Here is a 19,324-nt window from a genome sequence, read left to right on the forward strand (position 1 = left end):
GGCCTTATATATATATATATATTACTGTGGCCTTATAATGTAGTGTGATATTAGGTAGTGCAAATCCTCAAACTTTGTTCTTTCTCAAGGTCACTGTTACTATTTGAGGCCTTTTGTGGTTCCATGTAAATTTTCCATGGAAAATTCCATGTATATATAGTAAGGCCATACACATACACACACACACACATGGCCTTACTATATATGTGTGTGTGTATGCATGCCAATATCCTTGATGAACACAGATGCTAAAATCCCCCCAAAAATATTAGAAAACTAAGCATAGCAATACATCAAAAAGATCATGCACCATGATCAAGTGGGATTTATTCCAGGAATGCAAGATAGGTACAACATTCGCAAATCAATAAATGTGATAAACCACATAAAACAAAGGTTAAAAACCACATGATGAAGATAACATCAATAGATGCAGGAAAAAAACATTTGATAAACTCCAGCACCCATTTATGATAAAAACTCTCAGTAAAGTGGGAATAGAAGGAACTAATTTAAACATAATAAAAGCCATAATATATGACAAACCCACTGCCAGCATCACACTCAATGGGCAATAACTACAAACATTCCCCTTAAGAATGGGAACCTGACAGGGATGCCTACTTTCACCTCTCTTATTCAACATAGTACTGGAAGTCCTAGCCACAGCAATCAAACAAAAAGAAATAAAAGGCATCCAAATTGGAGAGGAAGATGTAAACCTATCATTATTTGCAGATGACAAGATACTGTATATAGAGAATCCTAAAGATTCCATGAAGAAATTACTAGAACTGTTAAATGAATTCATTAAAGGAGCAGGATACAAAATTAATAAACAAAAATCCGCTGCATTTTTATATACCGAAATGAACTATAAAAAGGGAAATTAAGAAAACAATCCCATTGACAACCGCTTTAAAAAGCATAAAGTACCTAGGAATAAATTTAATCAAGGATGTAAAAAACCTGTGCTCGGAAAATTGTATGACACCAAAGAAAGAAAATGAAGAAGATACAAATAAGTGGAAGCATGTACCATGTTCATGGATAGGAAGAACTGACATCATTAAAATGTCTGTACTACCCAAAGCAATCTATCAATTCAACACAATTCCTATCAAGATATCAAGGACATATTTCACAGAACTAGAATAAATATTTCAAAAATTTACATGGAACCACAAAAGACCCCGAAGAGAAACAGTGATCTTGAGAAAGAACAAAGTTTAAGAAATCACACTACCTAATATCAGACTATATTATAAAGCCACAGTAATAAAAATAGCATGGTACTGGCATAAAAACAGACACAGAGATCAACAGAACTGAATAGAGAGCCCAGAAATAAAACCACACTTTTATATTCAATATTTGACAGAGGAAGCAAGCACATATAATGGACTAAAGATAAGTTTATTCAATAAATGGTGTTGGGAAACTTGGACAAAATTGCACAGAAAAGTGAAACAAAGCACCTTCTGATGCCACACACAAGAATAAATTCAAAGTGGATTCAATTAGGCTTAAATGTTAAGACTCCAAACCATAAAAATCCTATAAGAAAACATAGTAAAATCTCAGACATTGCTTGTAGCAGTATTTTTTTCCTCATATATCTCCTTAGGCAAAGGAAACAAAAGAAAAGGTAAGCTTTTTAGTTTTGACTACTTCAAACTAAAAAAGTTTTTTGCACAGCAAAGAAAACCATCCACAAAATAAGCCCATTTAGTGGGAGAACATATTTGCCAATACATCTGATAAGGGATTAATATCCAAAATTCATAAAAAACTTATAAAACTCAACACCAAAAAAATTCCAATAGACACTTCTCCACAGAGGACATACAGATGGCCAACAGACATAAAAAACATGCTCAATGTCACTAATCATCAGAGAAATGCAAATTAAAACCACAATGAGGTGTCACTTCACACCTGTCAAAATGGCTATCATCAATAAATCATCAAACAATGTGGTAGTGAAGATGTAGAGAAAGGGGAACCCTAGTGCACTGTTGGTGGGAATGCACATTGGTACAGCCACTGTAGAAAGTTGTATGGAGTTACCTCAAATTAAAAACAGAAGTGCTTTATGACCCAGTGATTTCACTTCTAGGGATTGACCCGAAGAAACATAGTACACTAATTGGAAAGAATATAAGCACCCCTATGTTTGTTGCAGCATTCTTTATAATAGCCAAGATTTGGAAGCAGCCTGTGTCCATTGGTAGGTAAGTGGATAAAACAACTATGGGTTTCTCTCCCTCTCTCCCTTCCTTCCCCTCTCTCTAAATAAATAATTATTTTAAAGTCTTAGGAAAAAAGAAGCCCTGACTGGTGTGGCTAGGTGGACTTAGTGCTGGCCTGCAACCCAAAAGGTCACTGGTTTGATTCCCAGTGAGGGTACATGCCTGTGTTGCAGGCTAGATCCCCATCTGGGGGCATACAAGTGCAATTGATTGACATATCTCTCACACATTGATATTTCCCTCTCCCCTCCATTCTGTCTAAAAATAAAGAAACTTTTTTAAGGTCCTTCAGCAAAAAATCAACTATTGGACATTTACACAATGGAATACTACTCTGCCATAAAAAAAATTACATTTTGTGACTGCATGGATAGACTGCATAGATATTTCAGTATGCTGCGTGAAATGTGTCAGCCAGATAAAGACAAATACCATATAATTTCACTCATATGTGGAACTTAATGGACAAACTGAACTAACAAGGAAAACAGAGACAGACTTATAGATAGAGAGCAGGCTGAGAGCATATAGAGAGAGCTCTGGGGGTAGGGGTGGGGATAGCTAGACGGTTTAGGGGGTGGAGAGGTCAATTACATAGAAAAAGGGCTCACAGATATGGACAACAGTGGGGTAATTGTGGGGGAGGTTGAGTGGATGAAGGTAGAAAAGGGTATAAGAGGTATAAATGGAAATGGAAAAAACTATAATAAAAAATTATTTAAAAAATTAAGCAAGCTTCCTCCTTCAGGACCAAGAAAACAACTAAAAGGCTATTATTATTTCATATGTGCTAGAAATGGCTGGCAATATTTAAATCATTTAACTATTAATCACATTTCTGAAAGACCTACCAAGGTGAAGGTCAGTAAGGTAATTAGGAATATTTAAGATAACCATGTTCCCAAAGTATGGTGAATGTATGGCAATGCTGACCAACTTTGTGGTGGGGCCTCAAGTTAGTGGTTTCTGTAGGTTTGAGTACAGGCTATACCTGTGGGAGGGTTCCAAAAGTCAAAATTTTTTTGGTTTGTTGATAAATGTTTCCAAATTGTTAGAGATTCCCCTAACACTAACATTTCCATTACATTTTAAGCCTATATGAATTCTTTGAAGACTTCCATGGTTTGGTGCTGTAACTTACTGGAGTGATGAGTACCCATAGAAGTGTTTTATACTTCCTTTCATGTTTTCAATCATCTAATAGTTGCATCTATAACTATAAGAAAATTACAACAATTAAATTGGGATTTTTTCTATTATTATCTATGCATACTTTTTTCAAAACTATTACAGTATACTAGAACATGCATAACAAATAATCCTCTTTCTGTTACTTTAAATGCCAAATCTCAACCAAAACATTCTAAGACAAAAATATAACTAACTTAATCTTATGGTTATTAGAAATTACAAGTGCAATATTTATAAAGTTACATATTTTAAGCTGCTTTATGATTTTGGCAGCCTCTTATTTCATCATAAAAGAAATGTTTAATGACTTAATTTTGATGACACTAATATATTATTTATGGTTTTAAGGGGTTGTTTTGTTTTTGTAATATTAATTGCTACCATCTGTTGACCGGCTGCTGTGTACCAGGCACTGTTATAAGCATTTTTCATGTTAATTTATACCTCGCATCCATCTAATGAAGCAGGTATTGTTCATCACACTTACACATGAAGAGATGTGAATACACAAGTTATGAGACTCTTACAAGGTCATTCAGTCAATAAATGGGTGATCCACACTTCCAGTCCAGGTCTGTCAGACTCCAAAGTCCATGTACGTGCGGTATTAACTTCTAGTGCATGCACTCAGAATTTCACAATTAAATAATCCCCCTTGATTCATAGTGTATAAAGGGAAAGAAGTTAAGAAATACTCTTAAGCAGCCACTTAACAGAAATTAAAATGTTTCCAATTCATAAACCAAAACACTCTTTTGGTCTTCAGACTGTCACACATGGAAACCAGATTTTTTTTTCATCCCTGTCTCCCATAGTTTTATATTTGTATAAACTGTTCAGGATGCTACAAAATAGCAGCTATATTCTACAAGTTTAATTAAGAGTCAAACATTTCTTATACATTTTGATGATGAAATGAGAGTGGCCTGCACAGTAAGTAAACAAATGACTCCACTGAAGGAAAGAACATTATGTTGGTAGTTTTTTGGGGGGTAGTGTGGTTTGTGGGAATAACCTCACTAACTGAGAGAATAAAAAGGGTATCTTTATAGACCATAAATAAATCTATATAACCAACTTAAAATCCAAGCCTAAGTGCTGGTATTAGCACTGACCAAATTACAACTGGGGTAATATTCTTATCTTTAATTTTTTTAATACTGATTTAGAGAGAGCAAAGGGGCAAGGGAGAGAGAGAAAGAAACATCAATTTGTTGTTCCACTTATTTATGTATTCATTGGCTGAGTCAAACCCGCAACTGTGGCATATTGAGACAATGCTCTAACCAACTGAGCTACCTGGTCAGGGCCAGTTGGTTAAATTTTTTTTAAACCTAACTTTTCCCTGTATTCTAAATTGACATTATATATTACCTTTGATTGGTTCTAACTTGAATGCATTATGCAGATAAACTATAATTGCACCCAAAATCTTTCTGAATAGAAAACCAAATAGGTTCAAAGATTCATGATCCTGAAGTGAAAAATCAAATTTAAATGGATTTTAGAATGGTAAATGTCGCCAGACCTCAAGTACTTTAAAAGCATTTCCTCGAACTAACTACTGAGGTTTTCATGTCCTTTGATTATTCCTTTTCAGGCCACTAGAAAATTGGTGTACAATACTCTTCCACAGCCAACTTACAACCTCAAGTTTATGTACATACTTAAGTATTTTGTGTTCTAATTCAATAATTATTTTTGCTCGTTTCACATAAAGGGATTTAAACAAAAAACTTGAACAGCCTCAGGTAAGGTACACCTGGGGTTTAAAGTGGAGGAAGTTTTGCACCTGCATCTCTTTGAATAAAACAGAATTTCTTCTAGATGACTTCTGCCTATTGACTAGGTTGGGCTAATATTTATTACAACTCTTGTGTCACAAAGGTGACTGTAAAAAGAATCAAATATACATAAGGACTTTAAAAAACAATTATAATACTATTATCACAGCTAACAAAATGAACACTAATTTCTTAGTATCATCTACTACCCAAAGCATATTCAAATTTCCTCAATTGTCTCAAACCTGTCTTTTTACAGGTGATTTACTCTAACTAGGATCTAAATGTTGCATCTGATGTTTGTATGTTTGGGATGATGACTTCTAAGTTTCTTTTAATCTAAAAGAGCCGTCCTCTCTCTGTCTAGTTGGTTGTAAAATAAACTGGATGATTTGTCCTATAAATGCATCTACATTTCAGATTTGGGTGCCTGCATGCATGACTGCTTTTTCAGATGGCTGGAGCATTACATTAATCATTCGATGTTCAGATCAAAAAGTCTACTGGCTCAATTGTACCTTTATGCAAACTTGAGGGGGGAAACCCACACTTCCTTAAGGCAGTTTACTGCTATCTACCAAAAAAATATCACAAATATAAAAACCTCTGATTAGGAAGAATGAATGGTAACTTCCCAGAGCTGCACAATGTACAACCTTCATGACTGTATGTTGCAGCCTAGGTTCAGAATTCTTGGCAAGATAACTTCCCACAAGTAAGAAAAGGTGGGTGGCATTCCTTTTTGATAAACTGGATTAATTCAGTCCTTAAACTGAAAAGGCATAAAGATCATCAATTTTCAACACTGTCATTATCCTTACACAGTGGTCAGGTTAACAGGCTTTTCATACTCTAAGACCATGTACACCAAGCATCTTGACTTAGAAAAAAAATTAAGTAAGGTTTTGGGAAAGGAATAACTTTAAAAAATTTAAAATAGTCTCCAATTCTATGTTCATGTGGGGGAAACCACTTTGATTTTATCCTTTCCATATTGATGACAAAAAGTATGACTTTTTTAGACAATAAATATCAAAATGTATTTAGTCTGCCATTTTTAAGAGGAAATTAATCTATTTAATGATTGGTTCTAAATTTTCTCATAATTTGGTTTACAATGGAGTAATCAAAGGTATGCTGAAAACAAAACTTGTATTGTCAAAAAATCATCTATGCAAATTAAAAACTACTGTCAGTGGATACAATAAGGGTATTTTAGAAGAGGTATGGTATTCTGACAGCTGATGGTTAGTTTAATATTTTTAGGACCAGGGTAACTGAATTTAAGCAGTTTATGATTTAATACAATTCAGAGCAATGAGCAAATATCTGAGTTCCTACTAAGTGCCATGCTAAGTAGGAATGTTCCGTAGAAACTAAAAGTAATTATGAGAAGAAAAATATCTTTAAGAGGTAAACTAATAAATGATTTAAATATGTGAGGCCTATCTCATTTTATGTATTAGCAATTTAAAAAAGCTATGTTACACATTTCCTTCTTGATATAGATTCACTTGTGCATCCCCAATGTTTTGGTAGAATGCTACCTCTAGAGCACAGAAAGTCTCCAGTATGTCTTTACTTAGTGCGTGAATAGATGTTTAAATCAGAAATTTACTGTGTAAGTTTCTGTATAAGTTACTTAAGGACAGTACTTTTTAAGTGCATTTTTTAAAGCAGTTTGTATAAATCAGTAATATTAACAAATAGTTCTGTTAGTACTAAAATAGTATATGAACACCTCAGATAAAGCAGGTGGGTGTGATCAGACCTAAAACTTTTTTTAAAAGATTTTATTTATTTATCTTTAGAGGGGCAGGGAAGGAGAGAGGGAGAGAAACATCAACATATGGTCGCCTTTCATGTGTCCCCTGCTGAGAACTGGCCTGAAACCCAGGCATGCACCCTGACTGGCAATCAAACCACGATCTTTTGGTTCGCAGGCCCGCGCTCAATCCACTGGGCTACACCAGCCAGGGCCCCCAAAACTTTTTAAGGATCCTGATTGACATGGCAATTTGTAAAGTAACAGGAATTCTTATATATCTCTTGTGGGAAAGTTGATATAAACATTTTGGAGATCAATTTAGCATAGTGCACTAACTTTAGCATAGTGCACTAACTCTATGACTTAGTAGTTTCACTCACAGGTAAACAAATGATCTTTGAGAAACAGACATGTATAACCAAGGTGCTATGAAAAAGAAAAGGAAGAAGGGTGGAGGAAATGGTGGAGACTTCCAGTTACTGCTCTGGCATGTTAAAGAGCTCAGAAGTCGTCAGTCTTGTACTCACAAAGAAAAGCTAATAAACTGAAAACCAACAACTCTTCTAAGACCTATTGAAGGATTGAGTTCCCAGAGAAAACTGCTGCCCCCAAATTGAACAGATTGGCTGATATAATCACAATGTACTGGAGCAGAAGCCCAGGAGCAAACAAATCTTGAGACTCAGAACCAGGGTAGAAAAACATAAACTGTTAACTGATAAGTTGCTAGAGGTTCAGTGTGGACAAATTTGAGATTTAAATAAATCTATTGGAGCTTTTCTGGTGCAGCATGGAAGGAGCTTTGAAAGCCACCATTCTGTCCTAACAAGTAAAAAGCTAAGGAAACTAAAAAAATCAACAATAATTGTTAGATCCATCAGAGAAGGGTAAACTACTGCTGTGGATGGACCTATAGGGTATTACACTAAGTGAACTAAATTAGAGAAAGAGAAATATTGTATGATTTCACTTATATGTGGAGTCTTAAAAAATGTATAAAAAATAACTAAAACATAGATCCATAGATATAGAGAACAAGCTGATGGTTGCCAAAGGTGGATAAGGTTGGGGAATGGGAAGAAAAAACAAGTATTGTTAAAAGAATCCCTAGTGGATTAAAATAGAGCACAGACAGACAATAACAATCAGAAAAACTATTCATAAAAAATAATACCAAAGAGAAACTATGAAGAACCAAATTCTGGAACTGAAAAATACAATACTTGAATTGAAAATTTAATAGAGGGATTCAACAGCAGACCTTACCAAGCAGACGGTACAATCAGCAAATTTTCAGACAGAACTTTTGAAATTACTGAGGCAGTGGAACAAAAATAAAAAAGAATGAAAATAATTATGAATTCCTAAGGAACCTATGGGACACGATCAAGCTGAACAAGATAAGCATTTTGGTTGTCTTAGAAGGAAAAGGAAGAGAGGTAAGTAATCTATTTGAAAAAATAATGGCAGAAAATTTCCCAAATCTGATGACAGAAAATGGACTTACAAATTCAAGAAGCCCGTAGAACTCTAGGATAAGCTTAAAAAGACCCTCCTAGACCCATCATAATTAAACTGACCAAAGTCGTAGATAAAGTAACAAGAGAAAAGCAACTTGTTACATACAAAGAAACTCCTTTTAGATCATATTTGTCAGCAGAAACCTTGCAGGCTAGAAAGGAGTGGGATGATATATTTGAAGTACTGAATGACACTAACTGCCAAACAATACTATAACCAATGACTTCTAGTCAAGATGGTGGCATACACAGACATGGCTTGCTTCTTCACACAATCACATCAAAATTACAGCTAAAGTATAAAATAATCATCATTCAGGAACATCAGATAGTTAGCTGAATGGAAGTCTGACAACCATGAAATCAAGTTGATTGGAAGTCTGACAACTATGAAATTAAAGAAACCACATCCATCCAGACTAGTAGGAGAGACACAGGTATGGAACAGGTTAGTCCTACACCCATGAGGATAAGAATTCAGGAGGGATATCTCAGGAACAAGGAGTCCAACCCACACCAGGCCCCCAACCCAGTATTCCAATGCCAGAAAGGTAAGTCCCACAACTTCTTGATGCAAAAACCAGTGGGGATTGAGTCAGTGGAAGAAACTGCTGCAGCCCCAAGCAGTCCTCTTAAAGTACCCCAAAATGGACTCACTTACTCAGACTCATTCTCTCTGGACTCCAGCACTGGAGTAGCAGCTTGTAAGGCACCAGTGGTATACAGGGAGAAACTGAAGCATCTGGCATCAAGGTGAGCAGAAGCCATTGTCCCTTTGCTAAACCTTTCCCCCACAGAGCCAGCAAGATGGTGCCATATTTGAGACTCCATCAACCTAGCTAACACTGTTTGGCCCACTTTGGAAACAGATCCCCAAAGGCTCTGCCTCACCCAACTTATGGGCCCACCCAAGCTGCTTTTCCATAAGAATGGCTGGTCATGGTACCTAAATCCTATCAAACAAACAATAGCTGGCTTTAGTGAGCCCTAGCAGCAGCCAGATTAGAGTCACAATTTGGCTTTGCCTGGGAATCTCTAAGCCAAGCGCAAGTAACAGCCATTTCAGATCGCTTTATAACTCAGGCAGGGTGCCCCCAGCAAAACACAGGTGGAGCCTGGCTTGGACATAAAAAGGAACTCCTTTTAGATCACAAGTGTACCCAGTAGACAGCTACAGACCACACCAGAGAACCACCGCCCTGACCCTGGCAGCTGATTCTCCACAGATGGCAGACGCTGGTGGTAAGTGGTCACACAGAGCCAGTCCTTACAGCTGATTGGCCTGGGTAAGTCCCTCTCATCCACCTGCCAACACCAACCAAGGTTTAACTACAAGAGGAGGGTGTACTCAGCCCACACAAAGGACACACCTCGAATACACAGGTTGGATGACAAAGGAATCTGTACCATTGGACCCTATAGCACACCCACTACATTAGGTCACACTACCAAGACACAGAATTAAAGCAGCTCTTCCTAAGACATAGAAACAAACACACAGAGAGGCTGCCAAAACGAGGAGACAAAGAAACATGGCCCAAATGAAAGAAAAGATCAAAACTCCAGAAAAAGCTAAACGAAATGGAGATGAGCAATCTATCAGATGCAGAGTTCAAAACACTGTTTATAAGGATGCTCAAGGAACTTAGGGCCTCAGGAGCATAAAAAGGACTCAGTCAGACACAAAGGATATACTAATTGAAATAAAGAAGAATTAACAGGGGACTTCCTGCAAGTCCAGGAAGCACAGAGAGTCCCAATTATAATGGTTGCAAAGAAGCCCACTCCAAGACACATCATAATTAAAATGGCAAAGGTTCAAGATAAAGAGACCCTCTTAAAAGCAGCAAGAGAAAAGAAGTTAGTTGCCAGATGGGTGCCAGATGGAAGGGCAGAGGGGGAGAATGGGTAAAGATGTGAGAAGATTAAGAAGTACAAATAGGTAGTTACAGAATAGCCATGGGAATGTAAAGTTGAGTATAGAAAATGGAGTAGCCAAAGAACACATGACCCATGGACATGAACAATGTGGTGGGACTGCTTGAGGGAGTGAGGGTGCTGGGTGGAGGGGGGCAATGGAGGAAAAATCGAGACAACTGTAATAGCATAATCAATAAAATATAATTTAAAAAATACTAAAGCAAATACAAAATTCTTCTTAAAGAAAAGGAGAATTTAACACCTTGAAAGATTAAAAACAAAGAAAAAACAACAACAAAAGAACTGTTCATCACCACTAGTTGGATGCTACAAGAAATGCTGTGGATAGTACTACAAGTTGAAGCAAAAGAATAATAGCAACTCAAAATATAAAATTCCCTGGTAAAAGTAAATACACAGTCAAATATGGAATCCTATAGTATTGCAATTTAGAAGAGTAAATCACATATAAACCTGGTATAATCAATTTTCTTATAAAGTAATTATAAATCAATGTTAATAGATATATGCAATTTAAAAACAATTTGTGTACTCAATAACAAAATGAGAGGAAGCAGAGATGTAAAGGTATACTTTCTATATATGATTGACATTATCAATTTAAGAGATTGTTTAATTTGAAGATATTTTATGTAATTGCAATGGCAGCCACAAAGAAAATATCAAAAGAATATACACAAAGGCAAATGAGAAGAAATCAAAACATGTCACTGCAAAAAGATCAACAAAACACAAAGACAGCAAGATGCAAAAAAAGCTGGAAGACAGAAAACAACCACATGGCAATAGTAATTATTTTAAAGATCACTGTAAATCTACACATATAAGGTAGAACTGAAAGGGTGGAAAAAGATACTCCTTGCCAATAGGAGCCCAAAGAGAACAGCAGGGGCCACACTTATTCAGACAGAATATTGGGTTAGCCAAGAATTCTGTTTTCTCCAAAAGATGGCTCTCGTAGTGCTTAGTTGTTGTTAACTTCATTTGAAATGATTTTATTGACTGTATTGTGACAGCTATCGTATCACTGTGCATTTTTTACAAAAACATCAAAATTGGTTAATTTTTGTAGCCACTTTATTATTGAAAATGGAAGAAAATACTAAACATTTTCAGCATAGTATGCTTTATTTGTTCAATGTACAGAGAAGGTGCTGTGACTGATCGAATGTGTCAAAAGTGGCTTGCAAAGTTTTGTGCTGGAGATTTCTTGCTGGATGAGGCTCCATGGTTAAGAAGATCAGTTGAAGTTGTTAGCAATCAAACGGAGACATTAACTGAGAACAGTCACTAGTATACCATGCGGTAGACAGCTGACTTATCCAAATCAATAAAGTTACTGGTGAAAATAAAAAAGGACAATTTTGTCTTTATTTTATGGAAAAAACAATATGGACTTTGTGGCCAACCCAATATAACTTGAGATAAAACTGTCACAAGAGACAAAGATGTTTTATAATGATAAAGGGTAAATTCACCCAGAAGCCATAACAATTATAAACACATACACAAGTTAACATTAGAGCACCCAAATATATGAAGCATGCACTGCCAGACTAAAGGGAGAAAGAGACACCAACACAACAGTAGTGAGAAACTTCAATACCTCACTCTGAGATATGGATAGGAAACAACACAGTTCAATAAGGAAACAGATGTGAACAAAACTACAGACCAACTGTGTGGAGGATGGTGAAGGCTGGCATCATGGCCACGGCTGAGTGCTTAACAAAGCTGTACTTGACTGCTTGCATCTGCAAGGCGGATCAAGGCAGCAGCAACAACAGCTGGGACCCGCGGGGGTTAAACAGGAGATTGATAACTGCAAGCTTCAGCTGTATGCACTGTAACTTTTGCAGTAGACATATGTACCAGTTAGATAGCCTGGGAACGGAACAATCTGTGCCTGTAGCATCTCCCTAAGTTTGCAAAACGTCCCTGAGCTGTACCTAAACTACCCCTATAAAATAAACACGGAGACCATGCTCAGGGCTCACTGTCTCTCCATCAGAGGACAATGTCCCACCTGGTCCCCTCTTTTCCTTAAACTATCTGTGTTGTGTCTTTCTTTATCTCCTGTCGACCCCACTTCGTGATGGTCCCAGCAAGTTGTACCAAACACATATACACAGCACTCTACCCAGCAACAGCAGAATACACATTCTCAAGAGCACATGGAACATTCTCCCAGTAGACCACATATTAGGCCACAAAACAAATATTAACAAATTTAAGAAGACTGAAATAATACCAACTACCTTCTTCAAAACAAGGGAATGAAACTAGAAATCATTAGAAGGAAAACAGAAACATCCATAAACATGGATAATGCACCTTAAATTTAACTAGTGGTTAAAAAAAGGATTCACAGAGAAATTTAGAAAATATCTTGAAACAAATGAAAACAAACACATGACATACCAAAACTTATGGGACACAGCAAAAGCAGTATTAAGGGACATTTATAGCAGTAAATGCTTGTATTTTACAAAGATCTTATTAAGACTTAACCTAACACCTCAAGGAACTAGAAAAGGAAGAACAAACTAAACCTAAAGTTATCAGAAGAAGAGAAATATCCAAGATTAGAGCAGAAATAAATGAAATAGAAAATCAAAAAGAACAGAAAAAAAAACCAATGAATCTAAAAGTTGGTTTACTGAAAAGATCAACAAAATTGACAAACCATTAGCTAGAGTAACTAAGAAAAAGAGAAGACTTGTAACTGAAATTATAAATGAAAGAACAGATACTATAACTAATGTCACAAAAATCAAAAGGATTAAAAGAGACCTCTATGAATAATTATATGCCAATAAATTAGATGACTGAGAAAATGTTTATGAATTCCCAGAACCATAAATCCTACCATGACTGAATTATGAAGACGTAAAAAATCTGAACAGATCAATAACTAGAGAAGAGACTGAAGAAGCAATCAAAAACCTCCCAGCAAAGAAAAACCCAGGACTACATAGCTTATCTGGCAAATTATACCAAGGACTTAAAGAAGAATAAACATCACTGTATCTCAAACTCTTCGGGCAAATCAAAGAGGAGGAAATACTCCCAACTTATCCTCTTAAGAGGCTAGCATTATTATGACATCAAAAGAATGAAACTGACCCATACATAAAAATTAACTCAAAAGAGTTTAAATATTTAAACATAATACCTAAAACAATTAAACTGCTAGAAGAAAACACAGGGGAACTACTTCAGGTCATTGGATTGGCAGTAATTTCTTGGAAGTGATACCAAAAGCATGAGCAACAAAATAAATAATAACAATTACACCAAATTGGAAAAGTTCTGTGTGTCAAAGGAAACAAAGTGAAAAGACAACCTATGAATGAAAAAAAAATAACTGCACATCAATCTAACAAGGAATTAATATCCAAAATATATGTATGGAATTTCTATAAATCAACAATGACAACAAAAATAACCCAATTAACAACTGGGTAAAGGAACAGATATTCCACCGGAGAAGATATACAAATGGCTAGTAAGCACATGAAAAGATACTCAGTATCGCTGATCCTAAGAAAAGTGTAAATCAAACCACAATGAAATATCCCCTTACAGTAGTCAGGATGGTTACTATCAAAAGAACAGAAAATAAGTGTCAGCAAGGACTGACTTGCACATGGTTAATGGGAATGTAAAATGGCATAGTCATTATGGAGAACAGGAAAAAGTTCCTTATAAATTTAGAAATGGTACTATTACATAATCTAACAATCCCACTTCTGGGTATACATCCAAATGAATTCAAAGTAAGGTCTCAAATATTTTGTTACTATAAGATACATCACTACTGTGAAGCAGTACATTATTTGTATTTGGATTAGTTGTACAGTGCAAACTCTAGGACAGTCACTAGAAAAAATTTTAAAAGATGAATAATTACTTAACTAAGACAAGAAAGAAAACCAAATCATATAAAATGTTCAATTAAAATCACAAAAGGCAGAAAAATGGAAGGAAAGAAACAAAGAAAGAGGACAAGAACAACAAAAAATCAGTAACAAATTATGTGTTATTTATTTATCCATATTATATATCCAAATATATTAGTCCAACTACATCAATAATCTTTTTTTTTAATTTTAAAGATTTTATGTATTTATTTTTAGAGAGAGGGGAAGGGAGAAAGAGGGAGAGAAACATCAGTGTGTGATTGCTTCTTGCATGCCCCCTACTGGGGACCTGGCCTACAATCCAGGCATATGCCCTGACTGGGAATCGAACTGGTGACGGTTTGGTTCACAGGCCAGCACTCAATCCACTGAGCCACACCAGCCAGGGCTCAATAACCAATTTAAATGTCAATGGTCTAAGTACACCAACCAAAAGAAATTATCAGAGCGAACCAAAAAACAGGGAAGAGCTGATTATGTGCTGTCTACTAGAAACTCTTTTTAAATATAAAGACATATAGATTAAAAGGATGGAGAAAGGTATACCATGATGCTTCAGACTGAATGTTTGTGCTCCCCCCAGCCATTCCTATTTGAAGACATTGCCAATGTGATGGTTTTGAGGGTGGTGGGCTTTGGAAGGCAATTAGTTCATAAGGGTGGAGCCCTCATGACTAGTACTGGTGACCTTACAAAAGAAAGTCCAGAGAGCTCCCCTGCTCCTTCTGCCAGTGAGGAGAACAAACAGATAGTTTATGTATGAACCAGGAAGCAGGCCCTCACCAGGTATCAAATGGCTGGCACCTTGATCTTGGGCTTCCCGGGGTCCATAGCTGTGAGAAATAATTGTCTGTTCGCTAAGCCACACACTCTACAGTATTTTTGTCATAGCTCACTGAATAGATTGAGACACGTGATAATAACACTAATAAAAGAAAGCAGAATAGCTACATTAACTTCAGACAGAGCATACTTTCGAGCAACGAAAGCAACCATAGATAAAGAGTGGAATTATATAATGATAAAAGGGTCAATTTTCCAAGAAGACATAACAATCCTTAAAGTGTATGTGCCTAAAAACAGAGCATCAGAATACATACAACTACACATAACTGCAAGGAGAAATAGATGTATCTTGGGGATACAGTCCAAGACCCCCACTAGATAACTGAAACCTCAGCTAGTACCAAGTCTTATATGTACAGTATTTTTTCCTATACATGCATACCCATGGCAAAGTTTAATTTATAAATTAGGCACAGCAAAAGACTAACAATAATAACTACTAATAAAATAGAACAACTATAACAATATACTGTAAAATGATCTCAAGCAAACTCACACTAATTTTTCTTTCACAATTTCATGGGTAGAAATTACTGTAGATCTTAGCAAACATCAACACATGATTTTTCTCTTTCCTTATAAAGGAAACTTTGAGAACTTTCACCTTTTCACCTAAAGGAGGCACTTTATGTCTAAACTATGGCATGCCCAAATCACCAGTCTTGCTACTCTCGTGCTTTGGGGCCCTCAATAAGGGTTATTCGAATGCAAACACTGCCGTATCATGACAGCCTGGTAACTGAAATGGCTATGAAGTGACTAACTGGCAGTTAGTGTGTACAGCATGGATATACCAGACAAAGGGATGACTTAGGTCATAGGCAGGATGGCACAGATTTCATCACACTACTCAGAACAGTGAACAATTTAAAACGTAGGAAGTGTTTGTTTTCAGAATTTTCCACTTAATATTTTTGACCACAGCTGATTACAGGTAACTGAAACCACAGAAAGCAAAACTGTGGATAAGCGGCGACTACAGTAGTATAGTTTGAGACTTCAACATGCCTCTACCGGAAATGGACAGGTCCAGTAAGCAGAAAACCATTAAGGATATAGTTTAACTCAACAGCAACATCAATCAACTGGCTAAAATTGGCATACAGATTATTTCACCCAACTAGAAGCAGAATATAGTAAGTCCTTACTTAACTTTGATAGGTTCTGCTACTTTAACTGAAATGACATAGAAAGAAACCGATTTTACTATAAGTTAATGGCTATAAACAAGAGTTAAGTTCCTAAGGCATTTCATCAACATTATAATGAAATGACCTTATTTGAGGACCTGTTACATATATTTTTTTCAAACTCACATGGAACATGCACCAAGACAGACTACATTCTGAGCCATAAAGCACACCTAAACAAATTTAAAAGAAATTATACAATGTCTGCTCTCAGACCAAAATGGAATTAAATTAAAAATCATAAAGAGGGCTGAAAATCCCCAAATACTTGGATATTAAAAAATATACACATGGATCAAAGGAGAAACCTCAAAAGAAAATTTTAAATATTTTAATTAAATAAAAACAAACCTTACCAAAATTTATGGTATGCAGTCAGGAGAAATACATATCAGAAAAAAAGAAGGATCTAAAATCAATAGTTTAAAATTCCACCTTAGGAAACTAGAAAATGAAGAGCAAATTAAATACAAAGAAAGAACAAGAAACAAACAGTGGAACAGAAATTAATGAAATTAAAAATAGAAAATCAATAGAGAAAAATCAATAGAACAAAAAGCTGGTTCTTTGAAAAGATTAGTAATATTAATATCTCTAGACCCTGGCCTAGTAGCTCAGTTGCTCTTCATCAGCCAAGGTTGTGGGTTTGGTCTCCAGTCAGGACACATAAAAGAGGCCGTGCACGCATAAACAGGTGAAACAATACACAGATGTTTCTCTTTTCCCTCCCTCTCTCTAAAAAAATCAGTAATTAAAAAAATATCAATACTTTGTTAAACCAGATTTTCATGCCTTCTTCATTCATCCAGCCTTTTTCATGCATATGGACAATAACTCCACTTGGAATCTTTTCTTTCAGAAACATTGTTCTTTTAAAGATGATCATAGGTGGTAGCTTTGTCCCATCTGCACAACAGATGAGAACAGTAAAATGTGTTTCCTTATGGCTACTGGTTTTAACAGCTAGTCTTTGCTCCCTTTGACGTCCACAGTTCTGTTGGATGGCGCATCAAATATGAGTGGGATCTCATCCATATTGGAGATTTGGGACAGCTCAAAGCTGTAAGTCTTTCAAAGACTAATAATCTAAGATGAAATTCCAAACTTGATTCTCATAGGCTGCTGGAAGTTTTGGGGCAAGTTTCCATCATGTCCTTACACTCAAACCTCCTCTCTTCATAAAGTTGAAGTACTATTTAGGTGTCTCTGAGATATCGTCAATGTTTTTTTTCTCATGCGATCTTTTACATTCTTCTGTATCATCTTGGGTGAAGCAGAGATCCCAATTGGATGCTTCTCCAGAATCCAGGTCTTCACCTCCTGCTCCACACGTCTAGCCACTTTGGAGGTTTCCCTTGCATTGCCTTCTTCTGTCTTGGCCTCTGAAGAAGTTCTTCATCCTGTTGCCTCCACAATCTGATGACACTCTCTGTGGGAGGATGTCCAAAATGTCTCACAGCAGCTCTGTTGCCATGCTTTTCAGCATATTTAGTAACTTTTAGGTCAGAGTTTGTAGTGTAAGAAAAATGTTTTGACACTTTCCAAGGGATTTTTCAATAATTTCTCTCACCTAAAGTGCATGAAAAGAAATGTTTCACTGTTCACCCTAAGGTAATAAAGTCGACATCATCTGTCTTATCAAGTGGCTAATAGTTGGCATCATCTATTTAACTCTGTGGATGACAATATGTTGCTCTTCATTTCATTTTGTTGAATCATTGGCTGAAACTGCTTTCAATGGAAGTGTTTTGTAAATTCAACAAAAGCAATTATTGTATTCCAAGGTATTACTTTGCATATGGATATTGATATTGTTTTCTAGAGTTACACTTTTAACTTACAAGCATAAATAAAACAATTAAAAACATTTATATAGATACAGAATTAGTACTTCCCATGTAAAATACACACCCTTATTTATCCTCAAAAATTTGGGCATAAAAGTGCACATTATAGCCCTTGCTGGTGTAACACAGTGGATTGAGCGTAGGCTTGCGAACCAAAGGGTCACTGATTCGATTCCCAGTGTTGGCACATGCCTGGCTTATGGGCCAGGTCCTCAGGAGGGGACATGTGAGAGGCAACCACACATTGATGTTTCTCTCCCTCTCTTTCTCCTTCCCTTCCCCTATCTCTAAAAATAAATAAAATCTTTTAAGAAATACATGCATTATACATGGCAAAATACAGTAATCCCAATCCCAGAAGTTTCTTCTTTATTGGATACTGACAAACCAATTCAAAAGTTTATAGGGAAAGGCAAAAGACCCAAACAGCCAATACAATATTGAAGAAGAATAAGAAAGTTGAAGAACTGACACTACTCTACTTTAAGACTTACTATAAGGCTATAATAATTAAGACAGTATGGGATTGGTGAAAGAAAAGACATATAGATAAATGGGGCAACACAAGAAGTCCACAAGTAGATCCACATAAATAGTTAATTGCTCTTTGACAACAGGGCAAGGGAAAAAAGTCAGTTTTTTTTTAAACAAATGGTCCCAGTACAACTGGACAAACCAAAAAAATGAATCTACATAAAAGAGAGCTTTATCAAAATTGCAAAGGGCATTTTGAAAATTGTATAGCTAATACCCTAGTATACTGAAAGCTTTCCTCCTAAGTTAGGAACAGGACATGGGTGTACAATTTGACCACTGCTATTCAACATTTTACTGGAAGTTCTACTCAGAGCAATTAAAAAGAAAAAGAAGTAAGAGGAATTCAAAGTGGAAGAAGTAATATTATATTCACAGATGACATGATCCTACACAAAGAAAATCCCAAAGAGTCCAGCCAAGATGGAGGCATACACAGACACACTGTGCCCCCTCGCACAACCAAAATTAAGGACAACAAAAATTTAGAATCAAAAAAACAACCAGGTCTGACAGAAAATTGAACTA

The 19,324-nt window shown here is 36.0% G+C and overlaps 1 protein-coding gene and 1 long non-coding RNA gene across 4 annotated transcripts in view; both read right to left on the reverse strand.

Moving 5' to 3' along the window:
- Window positions 1-19,324, reverse strand: part of RNF13 (ring finger protein 13) — a 123,817-nt gene that overhangs the window by 4,666 nt on the left and 99,827 nt on the right. The window lies entirely within an intron of this gene.
- Window positions 4,528-18,185, reverse strand: LOC118997927 (uncharacterized). The gene is made up of 3 exons (XR_005068770.1): window positions 17,185-18,185; window positions 10,732-10,738; window positions 4,528-4,541 (listed from the first exon to the last, which is right to left on the reverse strand). It is a non-coding gene; the product is annotated as an uncharacterized LOC118997927 (long non-coding RNA).

Source organism: Sturnira hondurensis, unplaced genomic scaffold (genome assembly GCF_014824575.4).
Source record: "Sturnira hondurensis isolate 20B ecotype Veracruz unplaced genomic scaffold, ASM1482457v3 Scaffold0013537, whole genome shotgun sequence".
In the NCBI taxonomy this organism is placed as follows: domain Eukaryota; kingdom Metazoa; phylum Chordata; class Mammalia; order Chiroptera; family Phyllostomidae; genus Sturnira; species Sturnira hondurensis.